Below are 26,529 nucleotides of genomic sequence, written 5' to 3'. Positions count from 1 at the left end.
ATGTATTTATAGTTTTATATTCACATGTATATTTATGTAACTTTCTACTCTTTTCTTTCTTTTTTCTTTCTTCTTCTGTTTCTCCCTTCTCTTTCTTCTTTCTATTATTCTCTTCCTTGCTTTCTCTATTTCTTTCCTTTACTTTCCTATAGCAGTGCTAAAGTCTTACTCTTTTAGACATATGTAAGAATGTCTATATATGTATAATATGTACACTCATATATGTGTATATTATATACACATATCTGTATATTATATATGTACATCTGTTCACATATACATATGTGTATATGTATCCAGAAGATATTAAGGAACTTCTACGTACTTTATCATTACATAATCATAGACACACTAAACAACATAAAACAATGATGTATACCCAAAATAAACAGATTATTAATTATGTGACAATTATGGTAATAAGAGTGACTAAGTATGTTATCAATAATTACACTAAGGTAGCAAATAATTATAACTCCAAGACACCTGGACATAATATCATAGTGTAATTGTCATATACATCTAACATTCTTATTCTTATTCTCATTCTCATTCTCACAGTTTGTCAATAAGATGGGCCCTTGAGGAGACAGAGCCAGAATAGCCTGTTTCATGTAATCCACATGCATCAAGACAAATTTAACAGGTTGCATTTGAAAAGTCCTCTAACATCTTTTTTCATAAATTTTTACATAGATGATCCCCAATCACTCTCATAGTTACATCTGCCCTACTTAATTTCACTTTCCTTTCTTCACAATAATTTTGATTTACTTCTCTCATTCCTGTCATTCCATAAACTAAGTTTAATATTCTTTCCCTTAGAGCTGAGACTGGCTGAAGCACATGGGGTAGAATTTGTCATCTAAAGTTGTAAATTTGCATCTTAAAAAGCAGACATGCATTCAAGATCTTTTATTTTCCAGGTATAAGACAATGAAGAATATATTCTCCAATTGCACAAAAGAGAAATTTAAAACTACCAACTATGTTGAGCAAGTTTGGTATTTTATGAGAAAATACATTTAAAAGTAAAAGAAAAGAAAGAATTCACCTTATACAGCTCATTTAAAAAAATCAGTTCTATTGGGAACTCTTAAACTAGAAAAGTAAAGCAAAGGGAACCAAAAAAGAGCAGGGGTTTTTGTTCTTGTTTTTCTTTTTCGGGCCACACCCAGCAATGCTCAGGGATTATTACTGCCTCTGCACTCAGGAATTACTCCTGGCAGTAGCAGTGCTTAGAGAACTATATGGGATGCCAGGGATTGAATATGAGTTGGCCACATACAAGGCAAGCAACCTACCCACTATACTATCACTCTGGTCCTGAAAGAGCAGTTTTTTTTTTTAAATTTATATCTAGCATTTTATTTTATGAACTTTTACTTTTTAAAAAATTTTTTTATTAGTGAAACACCAGTGAAACACCTCACTGTAGTGAGGTACAGTTATAGACTTAAAAATTTTTGTGCTTGGGTTTCAGTTATACAATGATCAAGTACCCATCCCTCCACCAGCACCCATCCTCCACCACCACAGGTCTCAGCATCCCTCCCGCCCCCCATCCCTCCCATCCCACCCTGCCGCTGTGGCAGGGCATTCCCCCTTGCTCTCTCTCTCTTCTTTTGGGTCCTGTGTTTTGCAAGACAGGCATTGAGTGGCAATCATGTTTAGTCTATAGTCTACTTTCAGCATGCTCCTCCCACCCTGGGAAGAGCAGTTTTTAATGGACAACATTCTTGAAAGAACTGCTAAGCTGTTTGTTGAGGGATTGCCCTGCTCCATTTCCATGCAACTGAGATCCAGATTAGACTTCAAGCATAGAAAAGAACATAATTGTGCCATGATGAGGAAGACAACCAATCATTTAAGGAAGTGTGCAAAGATAAAACTTAGTTCTGAGGTTCTATGACTAGCAATCACATTTAGCTTTCATTGTGCTAGTTAGTCTAGAATGATTGTTTCATCTTCATCTTCATACTGCATGCTAGAAGTAGAGTGGCAGGTCAGAATGAAAAAGAAACTGCAGGTGCATGAGTATGTAAAGCCCAGAGAATACATCATTTTATTTTCTCTATTGATAAACGTTTTCTTTATCTTTAAGAACCCTATGATATAGAATCACCAATGTCTGAAAGATCCTTTTTGTTGAAGTTTCCAAAAAGTTGGAGTTCAACTAGACAAGTTTTCTTTAAAGTATATTATGTAGGGATCATTCTACCCTGCACCCCCCACCTTCAAGTATTTCTGCACACCCAATCCCATCCCTGCTTTCATGGTATGTTTTGATCAGTTTGGTTTTATATGGGTTTTGTTTTTGTTTGTTTTTTTGAGTACACCCGACCCTTTTCAAGGGACCACATGGAGTACTGGGGATAGGATCCACATCTATTGCATGCAAGGCAAGCACCTGAAATGCTGTATTCTCTGGGCCATTTGTCCTTGTTTGGAATAACTCACCCAGCTGTGCTTGAGGACTCCTCTTCGCTTTAATGTTGGCTCTGGGTACCACTCTGTATCAGGTTTCTAAATGAAAAAAAAAAAAAACAAGAGAGAGCTCATTCCACTGAGCTATCTCTCTATTTCTACTAATTTGTTTTTGTTTTGTTTTGTTTTGTTTTGTTTTAGTTTTGGTTTGGGGGCCACGTCTGGTAGTGTCAGGGCTTATTTTTGGCTTTGTGCTCAGGGATTACTCCTGAGCTTGGGACTTGGAGACCATATGGGGACCAGAGATTGAACCTGGGTCAGTAACACAGAAGGAAAATGCCCTATCCACTTTTCTATTGTTCTAGTCATCGATTTGTTTTATATGTTAATATGGTTTGAAGAGTTCAATGAATAAGCAAACATTTAACATTCATCTACTTTTGCCTAATGACTCTGTATAACTGTGATTACATTTGGTTTTTACCTATCAATGTAATGTTCAAAAACAGCTTGTGTTTTTCTAGACATATTAGATTTTCCCATAGTTATGGTAATGAAACTAGAAGTGTCTGTGAAGCATATAAGAATCTAAATTAGGTTTGAGTCTCTTTAGAAGATCAATGTATTTCTTTCTATTACTTGTAGATGTCCACTGCACACTTTGTTACAGAATCTCATCAATATGCAGTCCCAGTATGTACCAAAAAATGAACATGGTGCAGTTTAAACTCATTCTGACATTGAAAGATAAATTTATGAAGCATATTCTCCTAAGGTTGTATAATTAATAATTATTAACAGTTTATTCTACAAAAAGAGAACATACCTATTATTCATATATATGTCTATATGTGTATATATATATATATATCACTTGATCATTTGACATCCCATTACTCATCGATTTCCTCGAGCGGGCGCCAGTAACATCTCTGTCCATCCCTGTCACGTGCTAGTGTAGACCAAAGGCGTCTTCTCATTCTAGGAACACAAAGAGCCTCAAACCAATTGTTCAGGGTCTTGATAAAGAAGTCTGACTATCTCATAGATGGGCAGCCACGTATTCTTTTGACATCCTGTGGAATACAGTCGGTAATGGCTCTAGTCCAGCAGTCATCTCCAAATCCCATTATGTATCCAGCCCATCTGATTTTCGACACCTTGGCAAACGAGACATCATCCCTAATTCTTGATCGTCAACAGAGGTCAAAACTCCGGATTCTTTCTCTCACTTGAGTGAAGCATGATTCTCCAAGCATAGCTCTTTCGATTCCTCTTTGGGAGAGGCAAATAGTATTCTCATTCTGTTTCCATAGGGCCCAGGTCTCATAGGCACATGTTAATGCAGGAAGAACAGTGGAATCAGAGAGATGTGCCCAGAGTCGAAGGTTCTTCATCTTCTTAGCTATTTCCTTGAGGCTCTTGAAGGCATTCCAAGCCACTCTCTTCCTCCTGCCGCAACTCAGGTGCCAGGTCATTCGTCATGTTGACTTCTCGACCTAGGTACACATAACTGTTGTATTCGGAGATGTTCGTTCCATTCATTGAGAGTGAATGGAACCTCAGGAACAAGACCGTTTCTCATAAACATTTGTCTTCGTGAGATTCATCTGTAGTCCGACCTTTCCACACTTACGGTCGAAGTCAGCCAGCATTTGTGCTGCTTGGCTAATGTTTGATGTTATTAGAACTATGTCATCAGTGAAGAGGAGGTGGTGTAGTTGCCGACAGTCTAGCTTCACTCCCATTCCTTCCCGTTCCAGTCTTTGAATGATGTTCTCGAGAGTGGTATTGAAAAGTCATCTACAAGCTGTTCACTCGAGTCATCCTGAATAGGATTGGCAAAACAGTAAATGAAGGACAGCCAGGCGAGCAAGCCGGGTTCCACAAAGGATTCAGCATGATCGACCATATTCACATGATAACCAAGCTCATTGAGGTTTCTCAGGAGTTCAAGATGCCGCTCTGTCTAACTTTCATTGATTTAAAGAAGGCCTTTGATTCTGTTGAGACTGAAGTAGTCATTGAAGCCCTAATCAAACAGGGTGTTCAAACTCAATACAACAGGATCCTCCGTGAGCTGTATTATGGATCCACCACCAGGATCTCACCATTCTACCAGGAAGTGATCATCCATGTCAAAAGAGGGGTTCAGTGAACCTATTCCTCAACACATCATAAGACACACCCTAGGGGTTAGAGCAATAGTACAGCTGGTAGCCTTGCATGCGGCCAACTCGGGTTCGATTCCCAGCATCCCATATGGTCCCCCAAGCACTGCCAGGAATAATTTCTGAGTGCATGAGCCAGGAGTAACATCTGTGCATTGCCGGGTGTGAACCAAAATGTCAAAAAAAAAAAAAAAAAGACACACACTACCGGTACTCTAAGAGTACCACACCACATTTAATGGAGTTTACATAGTAGTTGACCAATCATAGAGGGAAATATATATATATATGTACAGATATATACATATATATATGAAAGTTCACATCACTCAACCTTTAACATGTTAGTGATATCCTAAAGAAGGTCTTAATGGCTCCTGTCAAAATAGAACAATCTTCACACTGTTTCCTCTATGGATACTTTTTTGTAGCATTTTCAGCAGTTTTTCATAACGAACAATGCAAAATACATTATTTTAGTTGTGCTTTGGGACAGAGATTGGGGCTTGAGATGGGAAGGTGTAATGGTGGTGGGATTGGTGTTTGAATATTAAATGTAATCAAATAGTTATCCACATATTTTTGCTTTTTTCCCCTTTTCTGAATGAATTTAACAGTTAATTAATCTGGCATTAGAAAAATAAGAATGTAATTTTTACTAAGATGATATTAAAACTATTGGCTGAGATATATACATGTATTTTTGATATTTTAATTAAATTAATTTAATTTTCTGTTTTCTTAATTAAATTCTTGTTTATAGGTATTATCCACATTCAAAAAATAATCAACTTCTTGCTACATATCTTGGTAATTTAACCTTGTTAAAGCCATTTTTCATCTTTCTAAATGTATTTTATTTCATTTGCCAAGAGTTAAGTTAGTCTTTCACATTTAAAAAAATACTAGTATTGCAAGTAGGAATTGATGCTGTTTGGTTTTCATTATACCATGGAGCTGTCATTTTTTCCCTTAGGGATTCAAACATTTCACTTCATATATATTGTGCAGTTACTTTCTCTTTGACAAGAAAAATGCATTTTGGTATCAACAATGGCAAGTCCCATCAAAAGGAAAACAAAAAAGAAGAAATACATGTTCTATTATTAAACGTATTAAAATCTAAAAATACATCACTTTCTCCTTTTTTTCAGTTGTACAATCAGTAATGCCAACTGAGTCTTTGAATTAGATATCTTAACTGCTGGGTTTTTCTAATTGCTATCACAAGCAAGTGCTTTGATTATTCTTACTTATTTGTTTCTAAAACTTTTCTTTGTCCTTCCCTATTTAGAAGTTTTTGTACCCCACCACCTCCAAAGTGCTCAATACCCTCCCCCAAAGCCTCAATCTTCCACGGGACCTGAGGATTCAGTGCCACTCTGATTCTTCAGTGCCAGAGATCACCCAGACCATAGCAGCCCTTCAGGGTCACATCCAGTGGTACTAAAGGATCTCTAAGTCTCTAACTAGAGGTGCCTTGGGGACAATATGGTGCAGAGAATCAAACCAGGGTCAGCCAAATGCGAAGCATGCACTTCAATCCTGGTTCTCTCTCTCTGACTCCTAATAATATGGATTTTTTTTCCTTCAATTAATATGCCTCCACCACTGTCCTGCATAAACTATTTTTAAGAGAACAGTGAAAGAGATCTTTTTTTTTTAAACAGTACTTACTATTTTATTGACATTTCTGGATCAGTTTATTTCTTCAACCTAAAATTAAATACTTTGGGAAAAAAATCTAAATATTTGACAAGTCACTGATATTCTTATATAAATACAAATCCTCTATATTGAGTGTTGCTCAAATAAAAAAAATGATGTCAATACCTTTTTATCTTTATTTTTGCAACATATAATCATTGTTTATAAACAGACGATGCATTAACTCTGTACTTTAATTTATACTTTTGAAACTTAAAATGCAACAGGACACCATCTGATTGAGAATATGCTTATCGGTGCAACAATCAGTGTCCTTTGGAGGATTTCTTTTTTTTTTTGCCTACCATTCCTTTTATTTTACATAAGTATATATATTCCTTTTATTTTACATAAGTACATTGAGTTTTGGAGGATTTCGAAGAAGGGCAGTGAGGGGGCACAAAAGTCTTCCAAGACTGTCCACATTGTTGGTTTCATTTATAAGTTCTATTTCTCAAAGCTAGTTGAACTTTCTGATTATTTTATTTTGATTGTTAGTTCTTTAAAATATATTTTCTCCAATAAGACAAATTATTTTCTAAGAATGTGCTTGCAGCAATTTGGGGAGGGAAGAAGATATGGTACTAATAGAACATCCATGTCCATTTCCACTATATATAATAAACCCAAGTTCTCTTATAATTGATGCCAGATACATTTAACTTTGATGTTGTATGCTGTGTGATGAGAATGTACTGGTGACCAATCTGCAGTTCCTGCTATAAAAGAACTGCTTTTCTGCTGGGACAAATTAGTCATAATACAAAGTGCTTAATATTTAATAAAAGGGTAATGATAACCTATTCACAGTGGGGAATATTTGAGCTGCTCTTATAGGATGATTGGAAATGCTCCAGGTATAATCTTATGGAGATGTATAGTGGAATTAGAAGTTACCAAAATATTAAAAGAGAAAGGTAACGGAAAGTGTATATGTAGGAGTGAACAGCAACCAGTTTGGTGAAGTTTAAGGAAAGGTATCAAATAAAACTCAAAATATCACTGCCTGTGCAAGAGTCTCTCTGGGTCAGCTGAAGAACTGAGAAAGCATTTGCTAGAATTTTCCTCTTTAAGGGACCCATAAGAGTTGTGAGCACAAGACATACAATGAAGTGGAGGACGGAGATTCTGGAGTTGAGGTGAAAATTGCTGCCTCAGTTCACATGTCAGGTGGCTGGTTATTTTTGATCATTGAATTGCCATGAGCAACAACTGTGTCTGTGGCTCCTCCAGGTCCCACTGGACTTTGTTCTTCAGATTCCTAAGCCCCTTGTTTGGTACTTCTTCCAAGGGCATCAGCCTCCTTTTGGAAGTCACCTTTTTAGATGAAATGAGATGTGGTGAGAAATGCATGCAGGTTCAAGTTCGTCCTGTTAATTCCTGTCTGTCTCTTATCTATCCCAGATCCCTAAAATGCTGTTTTCAAAGATCCCGATATAGCCAGTGTTTCCCTATAAGCTTCTTTGCTGACTCTTCTGTGTGTGTGTGTGTGTGTGTGGTGTGTGTGTGTGTATGTGTGGGGTGTGTGTGTGTGTGTGTGTAGTTCTCAGTCTGTGAGAGAAGTAGTTAAAAAAAACTCATTCAAATTAAGAATTAAAATGCAAAACCATGATTATAATATCTCCACGACAAGCTCATAATGACATCTCCATGACAAGTTCATTCCCTGGAAAACCAAGACATGAAGACAGAGCTTGGATTCAGTTTTGCTCATAGAGATTAAGATTGTACATTATATCTGCATTCTCAGGTTGATAAGAAAAATAAAGATTTTGAATTGAGGATTAAATGAGATAACTGGTTATCTCTTCATGGGCATATCCTGTCTCATACTGTAAAAAGTTCTTTTCTTCAGGCTAGTGAGATGGCTCAAAGTACTAGAGCACATGCTTTACCTGTGGAAGTTCCAGGTTTGATCTCTGGCTCAGCACTACAGAAGGCACCCCTTGAGCACTGCTGAGTGTGGCCCAAAAATCAAAGAAAAAAGTTATGCACTTAATCCCATGTTATATGAGGTCCCATAATGTTACCATATTTGTTGTCCCGATCCAGGGGTAATTTCAAATTATCATGCAAATATTTAATTTGATAAATGAGTTCATTGAACCCAGCAATGGAGTACTTGAGTACTGACTCAAAGCACCCACAACGACTAGTGCCAATCCCCACTTTTCTACTTCTTTGATTTAATTAACCAAAGGACAAAAGATGAGAGACAGTATTTTAACATCTGTTTCAGATCTAGAAAACTATCAGGTCACAGTTATATCGACTAGCAGTCATTCTTTTATATCCTGAAATATACGTAACTATTTGAATCAGGAAAATCTCAGAGACTGGCTGTTTCATATAAGGCTTTATGATCGTGTGTGTGTATGTGTATGTGTACATACATGAGAGGAACAGTGGAACAGTGAACAATTCCAGGACTTAGTTGCCCTTGGTCTGCAAACTAGAAAGAAACATGGCTTCTATTGACAATAAACATAGGAACAATCTAGCTATAATGATTCCAATCAAATTTGCTGCCCTGTTTTGCTAAGAAGGAATCAAGAGCACAATTAAGAAATCAATGATGATTATTGTATGACAAAACACAGTGTCTGGCAGAAAAAAAAATCTCTAAGCAAGAAAAACCTAATTTAGGAATGGCCATAACTCCCCTAAAGCTAAATAACTTAACAAAATATGATTTTAAGGTCTCTCTTGCAAATAACCAGACAATTTCACTCATTCCCCAAAGAATAATAACTGCTGTGGAGATAACAATGTCTAGCTTCTTTGAAGATAAACATTTCCAAACAGGATGCAGGGAATTTCAAAATTAAATGAGGTTCCCAAGATTTTCTTCATTAGCAGTCCACACATTATCCCTCAAGTGAGTGGGATTTACAACAGATACCGTATCAGCTCCCATTAAGGATAGCACTGAACTAAACACAGAACAATGGAAACAGGTAGGACGACATTGTGATCAGATAAATATATTCCAGAATAAGCTCATGTAACCATTTCCTTATTTGCACTCTGCCTAGGAGTTTGAATGAAGACCAGGTTGACAAAGTTACATCATATAGACTAACAGCATGTAAGAACAGCTTCCTTTATCCAAAGTCATTTTCATGAAAAACATGAGGTTGGGGTGTTTTCCAAAATATGTATGAAGAAGGAATAATTATCTGATCACAATGAACCTGACAATATTTTGAAACATACAATTGCCTTTTGCTCAATATCTCACTTTTAATTGTTTGCCACGAAGTTTAGAACTGCAGCTATGAAGATTTCTGTTGTCTTCTATTTAGAATACAAAATAAAATTGATGTTCAAAAGGAACATCCAAGGGGCCCCGGTGAGGACAGTCAGGTGCAGGGGCAGGAGACTCTGCACTGTTCTCCTCCGGGAGCTGGGTTTTATAGTCTCTGCATCTTGGCAGTTGATGGGACCAACCTGGTGCTGGCAGCAGCTGATGGGTATGACGCTTACGTACTGGAAGATGGGGGGTCTGGTTGGAGAAGGCCCAGTCTCAATCCAAGTAAGCTTGGAGACCTCAGCCCGGGACCTGCATGCCTGGGTTCCTCTGCCAGTTCTTTCATGCATGAGGCCCGTTCGGACGTGTGGAGAGTCGTTCCAGCATGGCCGTGGCTGGCTCCGGAGGTCCTCAGCTGCTGGGGGTCTGCTCAGAGCAGGGGGTGGGGGGGAGAGAAACTCCAAAGATCTCAAAATGATCAACAATTGGAAAATGCTAAGTAGATGATGACATAGCCTTATAAAATCTCATTGATATATTCTACCAATATTTGCTTGTATTAAAAAATGTTTCTTTTCTTTATAGAGAAATCCATCATTCATCAGATGTTGTACTTTTAGTGAACATGCACATTCATCTGTTTGGGAGTGGAGAAAAGAAAATCTGGGCAAGAGAGTAGGGGAAAGAGAGAGGGAGAAAAATAGAGGGAGAAAAAAAGAAATCTTGGCCCATATATCTTATATGTATGTATACACATATACATATATATATGCCCTCAAATTATGGAGGTTTTTATTTTCTTCTTTATAGTTTTTAAATAAACAATGACTCAATAATTAGAAACATAACTCTTAGTTGTGTTTTTTTTTAATTAAATGACAATACAGAATGATTTATGTAGAATTTAGATTTGGGGAGGAACTTTGCATGAAAGCGTTGCCAGAAAGCCATCTTAGTCTTTCTTCTTCTAAGGAAATGTCTTTAAGTAATGCTTCTTCCTTTCTTTCCTCCATCACATTCTTCATCTTGTAGAAGCCTTGATATTTGCCTTCCTATGGACACTTTAATTCCCGAGGCCCCGTCAATACAGTGCCACTTGGAGAGTTAACTAGAGTAGATGCTTATGACATCTTTGCTAGAGACCTGGTCTGACTGGGCAGGAAAGGAGAAAGAGGTAGCAGGTGAGAGGTTTAGGAACAAACCCTTAATGGTTTGGAAAGAGGAAAAGCAAGGATACGGATAAGCTTAAAAATATATGAGAAGAGTCAGGCACAAAGAAGTCCTGATTTCAAAGAACATTCTCACTCAGTGGAGTCTCCCGGGACCTGGTGTTCTGGGTGGTACTCTCCTCCATCCACAAGGGGAACAGGGTTCAAGGAGCAATCATATTTAAGACAACTGGCATTCAGCCTGGTGAGGACTGGGGACAGAACTCCCTTTGTTGCGTTAGGCAGCCAGAGAGTACCTTGTGCAGAACAAGATCTGGATTAAGGGCGTGCAGGCTTCCTTGTCACAAATGTTTTATTGTGTGTCTGGGCAACTCATTCTCACTTGTTAAGAAACAGCAAGGGTTTTGTTCAGCATGAGCTTAAAATAAACCAGAAAAATCAGAGGGGCTTAGGTTAGGAGGGGCAGGAGGAGAAAGAGTTCATGTTTATGGTTTATTTGTGTTTGGTTAGTTCTTTAGCTTTTTGAATCAGCAACTTCCTGTGGATTTTAATTCTTAAAAAGTCTTCATTAGCTCTAATTTTAAAGTACCTTTTAGACTGATAATTAGAAGAAAAAAACTAAATTGGAATAAGACATTAATTTGTTTTCTCAGTACAACTGGCGTTTCAGTAAAGCGCATTATATACAATCACTGCAGCTAAACCACAGTGTACTCTGTGAACTGAGCAGACAATGAGACCAGTGAAGGAGAGAACTTTCAGTGTATTTTTCTTTGCTCATGCTCTCTTTCAAAAAATATAAACATCTTACAGAATCCTTTGCTTGTAATACCACAAATGCAATGAAAACCAATTAAAAATCTTGGAAAACTGCTTTTTCTTCAATCATTACATATTTTTTTTGCCTCCATTCTAACATTTTCCCTCATCTCTACCACCTCCTTTAGGGCTGTTTGATCACTGTTAAAAATCATTCATTGTTTCCACATAGTCAAGACACGTCATTTCTAATTGCAGCCCTGTTTTAATTTAGCTGCTACATATACATACACAAGTTACTTTTCTCTGGACCTTGAATTCCTCACTTGTCAATGTGGAGACTTTAGGCTGCTGTCTTGGCTAATAGAATTACTGAGATTAAAAATGATAACATACTTTGACAGCTTATGAATGAAAAAAAAATAACTAGGGGTATTCAAAGTAGAACAACCAGACTTAAACATGTGCCTGTCTAGGTGACAGGCTAGGCAGTGGAAAGGAATCTAGGGCAGTAGAAGAGAAAAGTTACACTGGTGGTGGGATTGGTGTTGGAGCATTGTATGTCTGAAATTCAAGTATAAGTACTTTTTTCAGTCATGGTGCATTAATAAAAAAAAATCAATTAAAATACCCAGTCATAGTTATTATGCAATCTTTAATTTTGCTATTGAAGTAGAGTAGTATGCTATGCACATAAAAACTGCACATAGCTTAAACAAGATATCATTAGAGAATTTGGGAAACAGATGACTTTTGGGGAAAAAAATGTTGGCTTTGTTTTGCTGAGTTCTATACATCCTATCCAGGGAGGAAGAGCGGGACTTTCTTGACCCTCTACCTGAGTATAGGTGAGAAGAGCAAGGAGGGAACACTCAGACAAAATTAAATGTGAGAGTGCTCTGTGGAGAATGAAAAGATCTTCATGAGGATTGGGTAACTGCCTTGTATTGGGAAATGATGGGCAAGAGTTGGCAGTGAATAGAGATAGTCTGTGGCAGACAAAGAGACATGGCTTGCTTTTATTGCTTCCTGGAAAATAGGACCACTCAGATAATTAGCCAAAGAACTCTATCAAGTACTCTGAGAAAACATAGAACAGACGTATCTTCTGCTCTTGAATTAGTTCACCATACACCTGTATTGATAAATCACACAAGATGTTGCAAGATGTGAACAAGGACACAGTGACCTAATTAGTTTTCTCAAAATGAAAGAGTTTAGCGAAGCTGTTAGAAAATCTGTCCCTGAAATGAACTCAATAGTCCTTGGAATGTTCATGTTTGACTTCTCTCTCCTTCCTAGACCATAACATAGGATCCAGGAGCAGCGTCTTTACATCCGATTATTTTGCTTCAAGTATACTTCAGAACACATCCTGAAATCAAACCTGTGTCGTCCATAAGATTTTGATGCAGTCACCACGGTTGTGCCAGGAATTGAAGATGAATAGGCTAAGAGTCACATGAGGGCCAGAGCAGGAAAATGAAAATTCAGACCTTTCCTTTCTATTTTTTCTTTTTTTTTTTCTTTTTTTTTTTTTTGCTCACACCTGCAATGCAAAGAAATTACTCCTGACTATGCACTCAGGAATTACTCCTTGTGGTGCTCAGGGACCATAGAGGATGCTGGGAATTGAACCCGGGTCGGCCGTGTGCAAGGCAAATGCCCTACCCACTGTGCTATTGCTCCAGCCCCACAAACCTTTTCTTTACCTTGCAAAATGTTTTCAGAAAAGGCACGTCATAAATAACCTTAGAATCATTGCTACTAAAGGGACCTGGTAATGTCACACCATGAGTAAGAGGACAAGATTATCATGTTCAAGGCCCAGATCTCATCTCTTGACATGGCATGACCCTCAAAGCCACTGAGCACTACAGGCTGTGAGTCCCAAAGCAAAAGGATGCTGGTGAAGTTTGTCAGACAGAAAGGTGACATGTAATCTGGACCTACTCTGTGGACTGAGTCGAAACAAGGGTGAGCCAATATAAAGAAGATTTCTCCAGGAGAACAAAAAGTGGTCAGTATATCAGAGAAGAAATAATACTCATTGTTAGGGACTGAACCCCACCCCCAGATTCATATGTTGAAATTCTAGTCCCCATTATCTCCAGATGTGAACTTGTTTAGAAATAGAGTCATTGAAGAGGTAATTTGATAAGATGAGGTCATACTAGAATAGAGTGTCTAATCCACTTTGAGTGCTATCCTTATAGGAAGGAAAAATCTGGGTGTAAAGATAAAGGAATATACAATGTGATGAGGAGATTGAAATTATGCTGCCACTAACAGGAAATTGCCAACACTGAGTAGAGTGACCTGGATCAGATTTTTTCCTAGTGGCTTCAAAATCAGCACTGACACCTTGATCTTGAGCTTTTAATCCCAGAATACAATCTATTTTTTGCTCTTTTGGCCACCAGAGTATGAAATTTTAAGTAGCCCTAACAAATGCATGCACCATTTCTTAAATAAATTTGCCAAAACTAAGAAGAAAAGCACTTCACCATATACTTCATAAAGGTATAAGACAATACATTAACACACGAATAAAATCCAATTCCTAAGAGAAAAGAAGACATTTTTATATATGGAAATACTTTACTATCAGATATCAGCAAGAAAATGAAAAGGACCCATACAAGGAGATCAAGTTGTATTCCTGAAAACTCAGAGCATCAGAAACCCATGGTGAATCATTAAAACTTAATAAAAAGTAGTAAGTGTCCAACTCTGAAATCTTTACAAATATGCTTAGGACATCTAACTTAAGATTTTTGTTCATTCATTGGCCTTTCCCACCACTTTGAGTGAATATGCCTCTATTTAAACTCTGCCTTTCCTTGTAATCCTTATACTTTTTATAGAACCTCCAACACTGCCATGAGAATCAAAGGAAAGGCAATAATCATTATCAGGAACCTGACCAACAACCAGGAAGCATTACTTCCCTTAATCTCTGATCCTAAACCATGTCTGTGTATTCATTTCCTTGTTGTTGCCATAAATATTCTAAACAAATGTGCACAATGGGTATAGATTTAATCAGTCAGACTCAGGTGCAGAAAATATCACCTTACTTTATTTTTCCAAGTAAACTTTTTTTTTCTTATGCTGATATTCTGTCTTGAGGATGGAAAGAAATCAAATCGTATTCAAGAGGGCAACTTGTCTTCTCTGTTATAGCGTCTCCCAAGATGGAACTGGGTGTTGCCCTCCAGGACCCTGGCCTGTGTCTCCTCCCTAAGTCCTACATATGGCCTCAAATGAGGGCAAGTGGAGGGGCTGGAGTAATAGTACAGCGGGTAGGGCTTTTGCTTTGCATGTGGCCGACCCGGGTTCAATGCCCAGCATCCCATATGATCCCCTGAGCACCGCCTGGAGTAATTCCTGAGTGCAGAGCCAGGAGTAACCCCTGTGCATCACCAGGTGTGACTCAAAAAGAAAAAAAAAAAACAAAAACAAAAGGGCAAGTGGCATGCACATGGGCACTGCACACTGGTGAACTTAACCAAATTAGGAGCCCAGGCACTTGGGATCCAATCCTCAATATGTACTACCTGGCCATCTGAGTTGGACCAGGATGCGAGAGTGCTCTCAGATAAACCCCTTTCAGCATCATCACCCTTTCTTTTCTTCAGGACAGGCTCACTGCCTTCTTCACAATAAAAGATGCCACCATGCCATCTCTCTCTCCCAGGCTGGAATTATTGAAGTTGGACTGCGATCCTCTGGCATTTCCAGGAAAGTCAGGAGGAAGGCAAGAGCTTGCTAAGCACTGTGATGTAGTCTATTGTCAATAAACAAGCAACATTAACACACACTTGAAAGTGGCTAAAAGTTAGCAAGATTCTCCTAGACCCCCTCGGCTTGTCCCCAAAGAAAGAAGCACAAGAAGACTCATTCTTGGCTGTACAGGGTTGGCGACCCAAAGCTGTGCTAGCCAGAAGGGTCATACTGGATCGTGAGATGGATTCACATGAAGATGCAGCCAACACTTAGAACTCTCTTCTTGGCTATCTCAAACCTGTGAATGTATTCCCTGGTCATTTGTCTGAGGCTTGAGGAGGAAGATGGGTGCATGGGGTTTAGGGACACCCACGGGGACATTTTTCACAGGCCAGACAGAAAGCTGCTCACCAGATGTGTGCTTTCTCAGCCTCCACCATATCCCTGAACGCAACCCATATAACCACAGCCGCCTCGAGTTCACAGTAAGTAGGAAAATCAATTAAAAGAAAGCCAAAGTATAGTGTGGGGGAAACCCCGTCAGCCTCCTGTTAGTCTTTCTACACTTTTCCTATTCCTTTAATCACACGCTGATGAATCCAGCTAACTTTTCCATACCATTCATTGTCCCTGATCATTGGGTTCACCCAGGGGGAAAAGAAAAAATATAGAACCCCTACCGTAGTTTAATTTCTCCAAGAGTCCTGCATTCCAGCTTCGTTAATTACCCCTTGACAAACGGGCCCTCAAGTACATCTGTGACTTGTTAGGAATAGAGGCTTTTTCAAGAAAGACCTCTGGGCTCGTCGATTTGCAAAACAATGTGTATGTGTGTGGATTTGCACACGTGTGCATTCAAACACATGCACACGGATGCCGTTTGTGAAGTGGTGTGCAAGGACTCAGCCCCCATTGACCATTTTATTACTGTTTGCACATTTGGTGCACGGTGGCAGGGAGGCCCCGGTGTCTGCGGCAGCTCCGGCAATTAGCTCCGAATGAAACAGTCATAAATAGTAATTAGCCATTCCCTCAGTCATGTCCCAAAGCCTTTAAAAAAAAATCCACAGAGAAATCAATGCATGCTTTTTCTAAAGACCTATTACAGACGCGCCACCCACTCCACCTCAGTTCCCAGCAGCTGAGAGCAAGCTCAGCGACTCACTTCTCTCCAGATAGCCTGCGTGCTAGTTCCCGGTGGGGGTCAGTGAGAGAGTGGGCTGCAAAACCAAGGGGCAGGAAGAAGGAACCGGCAGGAATGGAGGAACCCGGGACAGAGTCCCGATATCATCACATTCTGGCTTGGCTTGAGCTCTGGGACAACCTCAGAGTGCACCTGCACTTGGGAGCTCTCCCAGCCTTGAAAATACTCTACCACATATCCTACCTTGCCTTCAGTAGCACTGAAGCACCGTCCTCCCGTTGTTTATCCTTTTGCACAAGCGGGTACCAGTAAGGTCTCCATTGTGAGACTTGTTGTTACTGTTTTTGGCATATCAAATACACCCTGGGGAGCTTGCCAGGCCCAGGCATGTGGGCGAGATACTCTCAGAAGCTTGCCAGGATTTCCGAGAGGGATGGAAGAATGGAACCCCAGTCGACAGCGTGCAAGGCAGGTGCCCTACCCACTATGCTATCGCTCCATCTCTTCCCTTCAGTACCAAACAGAATACAAGGTTCTGGTTGGTTTTTTTAAAAATGTGATTCTGAGTTTCTACCAATCATAGCTGTGTGCCACGAGTAGGCTTGCAACAGTCACCATCAAGCCCTGTCATCCAATAAACCAAAAGGCCCATTCTGGGATGTGCTCAGGAACCTTGATGCTATTAGACAAATTCTCACCGTGCTGGGTCTGGGATGGACCTGGAAAGTGAATCTGACTGATTCCTTTGGCTTCCCTTAATCTCTCCAGTTCCCTTGCAAACAGATTTATGTCCGGCAAAACCCTGAGCTCAGCCTTTCAAGATCAGCCGTGGGGCCCCCCACGCTCATCATTCATGGAGGATTTCACCAGTGTGTTCTCAGAACCGTGGCTCAAGCATCACCAGCAGGCTGAAAAAAGACTGGACGTGTTTCTTCCATTGCCGAGTGGTAGTCACGGTGCTTTGTCAGTGGCATAGGAAATGCAGAGCTCAACATCTTTTATTTTTTCAGCCCCACTCCACCCTTGGTAAGATTAGGTTCCAATTAGTGAGATTATAGTACTCAGGAGCCTGGGAACATGTGTTTTTGTTTATCTTCTCTGCACATGTAAACACACGCACACACACACACACACACACACACACACACACCCCTTTTTAACAACACTTGGCCAAAAGCTGCTTTGTACTTCTACAGGTATTGTGATGCCTTGATAGAGATTCCATCAGACCCCTGGAGTTTCCACTTGGTAAATGTGTGCGTTGGGGGCTGTTCCCTGTTCCCTCCCAGGACTTCTTTGTCCTGAGCACACTTCCATATCATCTGAGAGGCTTAAACAACCCTAACCAGAATATCAACCATCTCTCCATCCGCACTCAGCTCCAAACTCCAGAAACAGAACCCGTGGCTCTGGGTACAGGGACATCAAAAAAAAAAAAAAATTCTTATTCGATTTTTTCCCTCAGTACACTTAAGGTCCAGAGTATTTGAAACCTCAAGTTTGATCATTGATAAAGCCAGTGTTAATTAGGAGCTAATTGCAAGGTTTATTATCAATTTCAAATTCCACAGGCAGGCAAAATGCCTGGAAATATGAAATGTGTATCAATTAGCAACTCTGATTATATTGTTATTATTATCTGTTTTGGCTTCCCAGGCATTCAGCCCAGGCCCACTGGAAACTCTGCTCGGGTCCAACATAAGGGAAGCTGATGTACTGGACAACATTATCTGCCTGCCCTCTCCCTCCATGACACAGGAGAACCTGCCTCTAAAAAAAAACAGAACATCCTACCTGCAATATTCCCTATCCGTGCTCCAAATAGAAACTTTTGTCTATGCTAAATTCCATCTGCTGCCACAGGAAAAATTTCCCATCAGAACTCAAAACACTTATAGACTATGTACGTGTTAACTGGTCAAAACTAACCTGGAAGCAAGTGATATAACATCCTTGCCAACTCATCGGAACTGCCCTTCCTATGAAGACTTATCTGATATTATTTTTACTTGTTTGATACTTTTCACTTATATCATATTGCCCCCAAATAGACATACTTTTTTGGGGGGTAGGAGGGCACACCCAAGAGTTCTCAGAGATTTCTCACAGGACTCAGGTGACCATATGGGGTGCTGGGCATAGAACCCATATTGTCCATGAAATATCTTGCCCACTGTACTGTCTCTCCAGCCCCATTTTTTAAAATATAAATAAAAGCCTAACCTGATATATAATACCACATTTTAAGAAAAATAAATAAGCCCTGTGATGAGAAAAATAAAATTCAATTTTTATTTTTGGTACAAATTGAAATGAGATAGAGATGGATATATATACACAAATGTGTGCACATATAATTTTAATTTACATACATTTTTGGCATACATATATTTTTAAAGCAAGCATACATTTGAATTTCATGATATCAATTACATGTTATTGGTTGCCCACTGCCTCATCACACGGCGGCAGCCCCACAGTTGGGACACATGACTTCTAGTCCCAGCACTATTAGCAGTTAACTTGCGACCTTGTCCCGGTCCTGTCTCTTGGATGGTTTGCAGATTCTGCAACCTGCAAGGAGTAGATGCTGATCTCTCTGGGAGATTCCTGCCCTTACAATCCATGCTGGTGACTCAGAGAGTTTCCAACACAAGCGTGCCGAGTTACACAGATTGCGGACTTCCCACTAGATAATATTATTCCCCCGAGAGGGGATGATAGAATTATGTAAAAGTGAGATTTCAGAGAGAGATGGAGAACCTCGCATGAATAATGAAAGGGAAACCAGGAGCCTGGAGGGAAGTGTGATTTGTGAGGCTCTACTGCCCTCCTCAGAAAGAAGGGTGGTGACGGGGTTGCAGGCACTTCAGCTTGGGGAGGGAGAGAGAGGCTTTTGAGGCTTTTTTTTTGGCAGCCCGGGGAAAAAGGGGGGTTCCACCACTCCTGTGATAACAATCCATCTCTGGGAGTCAGAGGCACTAATTGGAAAGCTAATCAAATCATTTTGATAATTATCTAAAGCAACATTGATAGTGCCATTGTTGTATTTTCATCAGAAGGAAGAGGAACTCTACTGAGGGACATTAGAAAGCTGATTTCTCCCCCTCAGTCAGCTGTCTCCACTTCCCTCTCTCCGCTGACTCTGCTAAGTGTCTCTAAATTCCTAATAAAAGTCACCGTGGGCGCCTCACGTTTGGCTGGATCATGAAAGGCTCTCTGTGGGGGAGGCCAGGCCCTCCCCCTGCCTCTGTCTCGCTCAGGTTTTGAAGGTTCCATTCACATCATGCTTCTCTGTACAGATGTGAGGCATTCACAAAGGCCTTGCTCTGAAGCTGCTCTCTCTGAAACCGTTAGGGAAATTCAGGGAGATCATTTAACGTGGGGCACTCAAGAGAAATGCTCACTCCCTTCCAGCACTAAACACAGCTGAAGTGAGAATCAAGTCAAAACCCCAAAGCAGGAGAACAGGACACCAGGAATGCAATCACTGGAGGAATAATTATGCTTTCAATAGGAGAGAGAGAGAGAGAGAGAGAGAGAGAGAGAGAGAAAGAGAGAGTGGAAGAGAGAGAGTAGAAGAGAGAGAGGATAGCTTCGTCTGAATTGACTGATTCTTCTCCACAAGAAAGAAAAAAATACAAAGAAATTCAATTTAATTAGAGAATAAAATAACGGATGGAAGTAGGAGAGACTATAACAATAATAAATCCTATTGCTAAACAGGTGAAAGAGCTGTACAATGTGATTTTGGGCATGTGAAATAAATGCTAGGAGAAAAATAACTAACACAGCTGTACCTGATTGCCTTTGGGATCCAGAGATGTTGTTATTTTTCCATGAAAATAAGTGAACTAGTTGACTATAATAGTTTAACATCCTGTTAATACTTCTATGAATTAGTGAATGTATTTTTTTAAAAAATGATGGGGCTGGAGAGATAGTACTAGGGTAAAGGTATTCTTGGGTGTAACTATTCCCTGATTTAATCCCTAGCATTGAACTTTCCCCTAAAAACTTTTGGAAGTGATCCCTGATCACAAAGCCAAGAGTAGGCCCCAAGTCCTGCGAGGCACATGACCTGAAAACAAACAAGAAAGAGAAATAAAACATTTTGTTTATTTATTTATTTGCTTTTTGGGTCACACCTGGCAATGCACAGGGGTTACTCCTGGCTCTGTACTCAGGAATCGCTGCTGGTGGTGCTCAGGGAACCATATGGGATGCTGGGAATCAAACTTGGGTCGGCCGCATGCAAGGCAAACACCCTACCCACTGTGCTATCACTTCAGCCCTAAAATAAAACATTTTAAAAGTAAAGTATGGGGACCAGAGAGAATCTAGGGATTACAATCCTGGCCTCTCACTCACATGGCTGACTCTGGTTTGATCCCAGACATCACATATGATCACTTGAGCACAGAGTCAGTAGGAAGCCCTGAGCACTGCTGGGAGTGACCTCAAAGCAAAATTTAGCTAATTAATAAATTAATTAAAGGGTAAGTAGATCATCAACTCATCACTCTTGGATCGACTAAACAGACGAGATTTCTTTAAATGTTCTTTTTATTTTGTATTATAACTGTATACCTGACTCACCAAATGAGTTAAAGGGAAATGACTCTTTAATTTTAAGTCCTTCTTAGAACCCCCTTGAGGTTATTGGAAATGTGAGCAAAGTTTTTGAGAAACACAACTATTAATGAAGATGTCACATCTTTCAGATATTCTTCAGTGTACAGAGAATATTCTAAGCATACACATACATTTATTTTTCAAAATTATTCAAGAAACAGCAGATATAGTGGTACACATATCATAGAAGCTTGAGATTAAAATTTGTAAACAAATAACTATAAATTACAATTTAGTATGAATGAATAATTTTTTATATAAAGCAATATTTTGATGGAACTTGATGTAATATAAAAATAATGAAAGTACCAGGTAAAATTTTCATCACCCTCACCCCCAAAAGTTTTCACTCAGTAGTTCTGAGTTATGCAACAGGATCAGTATTTGTGAAAAATTCCTCAAATTATTCTTGTGCTGTAAGGTCTTGGAAATCGCTCTGTTTTGAGAATTCACTACTAACAAAAGTAAGTGAGGGTAGAAAATAAATTAAAGAAGAAAACTTAGAATCCTCAAAATGTAAAAAAAAAAAAGACCTTCTATCTCAGTTCCAATTATGTACAGTTAATTAATACTATCACCTGAATTTTCCAAAGGCATATTTTTATTATTAGGCATTTTCTAAACTAAATTCCAAACAGTTTTTATTCCAGCAGAAAAGATAATAAAATTTACAGTCAAAATTATCTAAAGAAGTTTTCATAACAAAACCCAAGCACCACAACAAAAAATTTTTACTTTTAAATTGCTAAGAAAACATGGATTTTGCTACTAGCCTCCAGATTTTATAGACATTTGGGGTCACACACACTGTAATTTCTTTTCTTAATACATAAATAATTATGTTTCTCCCTTTCACCAGCTGCTGTTAAGTATAATAAAAAAAATTTAACTTCCAGGCCTAAAGTATTTACCCACACAAAACACTTCGATGCATGCAGAATTAACTTCATAATGGGTTTTCATGCTATTATTAAATATTCACTGCACACTCACCTAATAGTAACCACATGGCCAAACGAAGATTTGAATTACTGTTCTGGTGCTCTATCAATCATACTAAGCAAAGCTAAAACTGAAAGATAAAATTTTTACCTAACTGAATGACAAATATTAAATTCATAGAACACAGTATAAATGACATGTACCGTACACACAGCATAATACCCAGTCTGAATTAAACACACACAAATTTATATACAGAATCATTTCCTATTAGCAAACAATCTAAATAGCTGACAGCATGGGAATAATCATACGAATACGGTAGGGACTCAGGTATTAAAAGCGTGATTTTGAAAAGCTCTATAAGAGCAGTGTAATAGGGATCAAAAACATTTAAGGGGAGGTATAAAATGTAGGTTCAATGTTATGTATATATAATACGTATGTATAATATATAATAATATATATGGCCCAGGGAAGTTGCTCAGTGGGTGAGTACATGTCTTTCACGTGTAGGCTCTGGCTTGATCCCAGCACCAAAGAACCACAGTTACTGTTAGAGGTGACTATGCTGGTCCCCAAGTGGTCCCTTGGTGGTCACCATTAGTTATGAGTATCACTAATAGCAATTCACACAGCAATAAAATCATCCCTATATATATTAAGCATGAATAAAATATACATCTATATCATCTATATATATGATATATATATGTGTGTATATATATACACATATATATATATCACAACAGGGCTGGAGCGATAGCATAGCGGTAGGGCCTTTGCCTTGCACTTGGCCGGCCCACACCTCTTGCCCACATGACAAAACCTGGCAAGCTACCCGTGATGTATTCGATATGCCAAACACAGTAACAACAAGTCTCACCATGGAGACGTTACTGAGCCTGCTTGAGCAAATCGATGAACAACGGGAGGACGGTGCTACAGTGCTATACATCACAACAATCTAGTATTTCTAGATGATGAGATTAAGGGCAATTTATCTTTTCTTCACACTTGGCCCAACCCTGAATAATGAAATGTGTCATCTGTACATATATATTTTTTCATTCAAAAACCCAAACATAGCAGCATTACCTGCTTAGCAACACACAGCACCTCAGGAACAATTGTCATCAAGGGAGGGTGTACAGAGGCTGCAATGCCACAAATTTTAAAAACTGGTTCAATTAGAGGAGACCATCATGACATCTTTTTCCCCGTCTGAGATGTGTTTTCACAGGTAGGCAGATATGTGGGAACACCATGTGGAATACTGCAGTAAAGAAAAAAAAAAGATCCATTTTGAAAAGGGTTTGAAATTATTCTAAGTCAACTTAATGGATTGCGCTAGTCACGAAATCGCACCCTCATCTCTGTGTTTCTCCTGGTTTTCCTGCCGTCTCAACATGTCTGAAGAGAAAAATAAATCAAATTAACCCCATTCCCCTCAAAAAAAAGCAGAGTGTTCTCCAAAAAGAAGCCCTGGGTCTCTCCCTCTGTTCTTTATTGTGTTTGCACAAAGCATCTGAGACCCTGTCATTGAATTGGTCTAACTAAAAAACCTTTGGAAATACCACCCATCCTCTTCATCCGAAACACGTACAATTCCCATTAATGCTAATAAGAGCGATGTGGAGGGATGAAGGAAACTCATTCCCATTATATTTTATTACACTTTTATTTTATGAACTGGTCTCTTGGATGATAAAGCAGCACTACTGCAAAACCATAATTCTTTGGGGAAAACTTCCATGAAATTTCCCTTCTTTGTGCAATCCTGATGCTGTCAGAAAGAAAACCCCCAAAGACCCAAGACAAGCTAAATGCTTTCAACCCGCGTGACTATTGTACTGTGGATGTCACCCCAATAAAATGCCAACTGCATCTTTCATAATTAGCAGTCAGTGTGGTTTTGCAAAAAAAAAAAAAAAACCAGAAAAACTGCCTGGGGTAATTATTGTATTTTATAAATATCCACTCCGCAGCTGGCAATTAGATAACCCAGAATCAAATTGTGCCCACCATTAGGTGCATCTCAGGCAGACCATTGCTTCAGAGTCAGTGTTTGGCAGAGGTCCAGTTATGACCTGGCCGAGTCATATAACGGGCCACATGGAACTGAATGCTTTCTTTGTCTTTGCTCCTAGAAAATGGAGGTACCAGGAATCTGACTCTTCGCCATTTCCACACATCAGATACTCTACTGGGTTTGTGTCCTTTGCTGCCAGACCAGCCTTATCCCCTTTTCTCTACCGAAGTAGCTTTTTGAACTTAAAAAAAATAATAATAAGGGCTTGGGGCTGGAGTGATAGCACAGTAGGTGGGGCATTTGCCTTGCACGCAGTCAACCCGGGTTCAATTTCCAGCATCCCATATGGTCCCCCGAGCACCACCAGGAGTAACTCCCGAGGGCATGAGCCAGGAGTAACCACTGTGCATCACTGGGTGTGACCCCCCCCCCCCCCGCCACCAAAAAAACAAAAATAAGTAAATAATTCTTTTTTTAAATAAGGGCTTTTCTTTCTCATTGCGACCAATTTTTTAATTTCTGTTTCTGGAAAGGACCCAGTTAATTTACTCCTAGCTCTGGGCTAATTTCTGGCTCAACTGAGTTTAGGGAACCAGATGTGGTACTGGGAATCGAACTTAGATCTAGGGCCTCCAGCAAAGCAAGCCCCTTCAACTCTGTACAATCTCCTCAGCCCTACCAATTTGGTTAATTTTATCCATCAACACTCCTACCCAAAATTCTGGTCCACAATATTTTCTTTTCCTTGAAAAAAATTGATTTTGCTTGAGTGGGCCCAGTAACATCTCCATTGCGACACTTGTTACTGTGTTTGCCATATTGAATACGTCACGGGTAGCTTGCCAGGCTTTGCCGTGCAGACGAGATACTCTCGGTAGCTTGCAAGGTTCTTCTAGAGGGGTGGAGTAATCGAACTCGGGTCGACCATGTTGGCCGCTTGCAAGGCAAACGCCCTACCTGCTGTGTTATCACTCCAGCCCTTGAAAAAAATAATGAGCAATTTTCAGTTCTCAATAAAATGAATTAGTAATGACAGAGCTTTCATGTCCCATGGCCCCACAAAAGGATAGTCTCTCACTTCTCAGTTTTGTAGCTTATAAATAATAAACTTACATCACATAATAAATTTATTATCAAATGTATATAGTTACTATGAAAGTTCATGTTCCCTATTTTGGAGCTTCTGCCAAATTTATATCAGAGTATCATACAGAATACTTTAGTACTTCCGTAAGTTCTTCTATGTTCTATTATTCCTTTCTTTCCCTAATTCTTTCTATTTCCATAATCTTGTCTTCTCTAGGAAGTGCTGTCTCTGGAGTCATGCAGATTATTGATTTCTCAGACTAACTTCTTTCAACTTAGTAGTACACAACTAAGCTTCTTTAATGACAGTTCATAAATGTATACCTCGTTTCTTTTTGTGGCTAAATGTTATTCAATTGCCAAAAATTGTATATTTTGTATTTTAGCACTATCAAGTTTTCCTTTATTGAGATACTATTGACGTATACCATTTTGCAGGGATTTTTGTTTGTTTTGTTTTGGGAGCCAAACCCAGCAATGCTCAGGACTTACTCCTGGCTCTGCACTCAGGAATGACTCCTGGCCATGCTGGGGGACCATGTAGGATGCCAGGGATTAAGCCCAGGCTGGCACAAAAGTATGGCAAGAGCCTTACCCACTTCATTATCCCTCCATTCTCTATTGAAACAGTTTATTTTTCCTTTCTAGTTGGCCTTATAATTTTTTACTGGCTAAAAGTAATTATAGTAACAAGCCTTTTTCAATGCAATGATTTTATGGGCAGGACGTAGTAAAATCATAACATAGACCTACTATTAGGATTTTTTTTGTATACTATCACCCTGGACTCTGCCTATTTAGTACACTATTATAAGTATCAAATAATGTCCTAATGACTATACAAACATAAGTATTTAGTATTCATTTATTAGGGCTGGAGTGATAGCACAGAGGTAGGGTGTTTGCCTTACAAGCGACCAACATGGCCAACCCGAGTTCGATTCCTCCGCCCCTCTCGGAGAGCCCGGCAAGCTACCAAGACTATCTTGCCCGCACGGCAGAGCCTGGCAAGCTACCTGTGACATATTCGATATGCCAAACACAATAACAACAAGTCTCATGATGGACACGTTACTGGGCCTGCTCGAGTATTTATAAAATACTAATAAAATATTTATTAGTATTTTACTCCTCTTGGTGAAATAGAGTCAGTACCTAAATAGAGGAGACTGGCATGTTTTTTCTCACATATTAGCATTTTTATTCCTGAACTTTGATTAGGCTATGAAAAAAAAGTTGAGAAAAGTATGTTCCTCTAAAAACTTTCCTGATATCCTCTTGTAAAGAGCAGAATGTTCCTGGGCAATTCAAAATGGTTACTACAACCCTGGAGTGATAGCATAGCGGTAGGGCATTTGCCTACCACACAGCCAATCCGGGTTTGATTCCTCCAGCCCTCTTCGAGAGCCCGGCAAGCTACCAAGAGTATTCTGCCCACATGGCAAAACCTGGCAAGCTACCTGTGACGTATTCAATAT

The sequence above is a fragment of the Sorex fumeus genome, unplaced genomic scaffold (assembly GCF_029834395.1).
Source record: "Sorex fumeus unplaced genomic scaffold, SorFum_2.1 ptg000094l, whole genome shotgun sequence".
NCBI classification, from domain to species: Eukaryota; Metazoa; Chordata; class Mammalia; order Eulipotyphla; family Soricidae; genus Sorex; species Sorex fumeus.
This window is presented reverse-complemented; position numbering follows the sequence as displayed.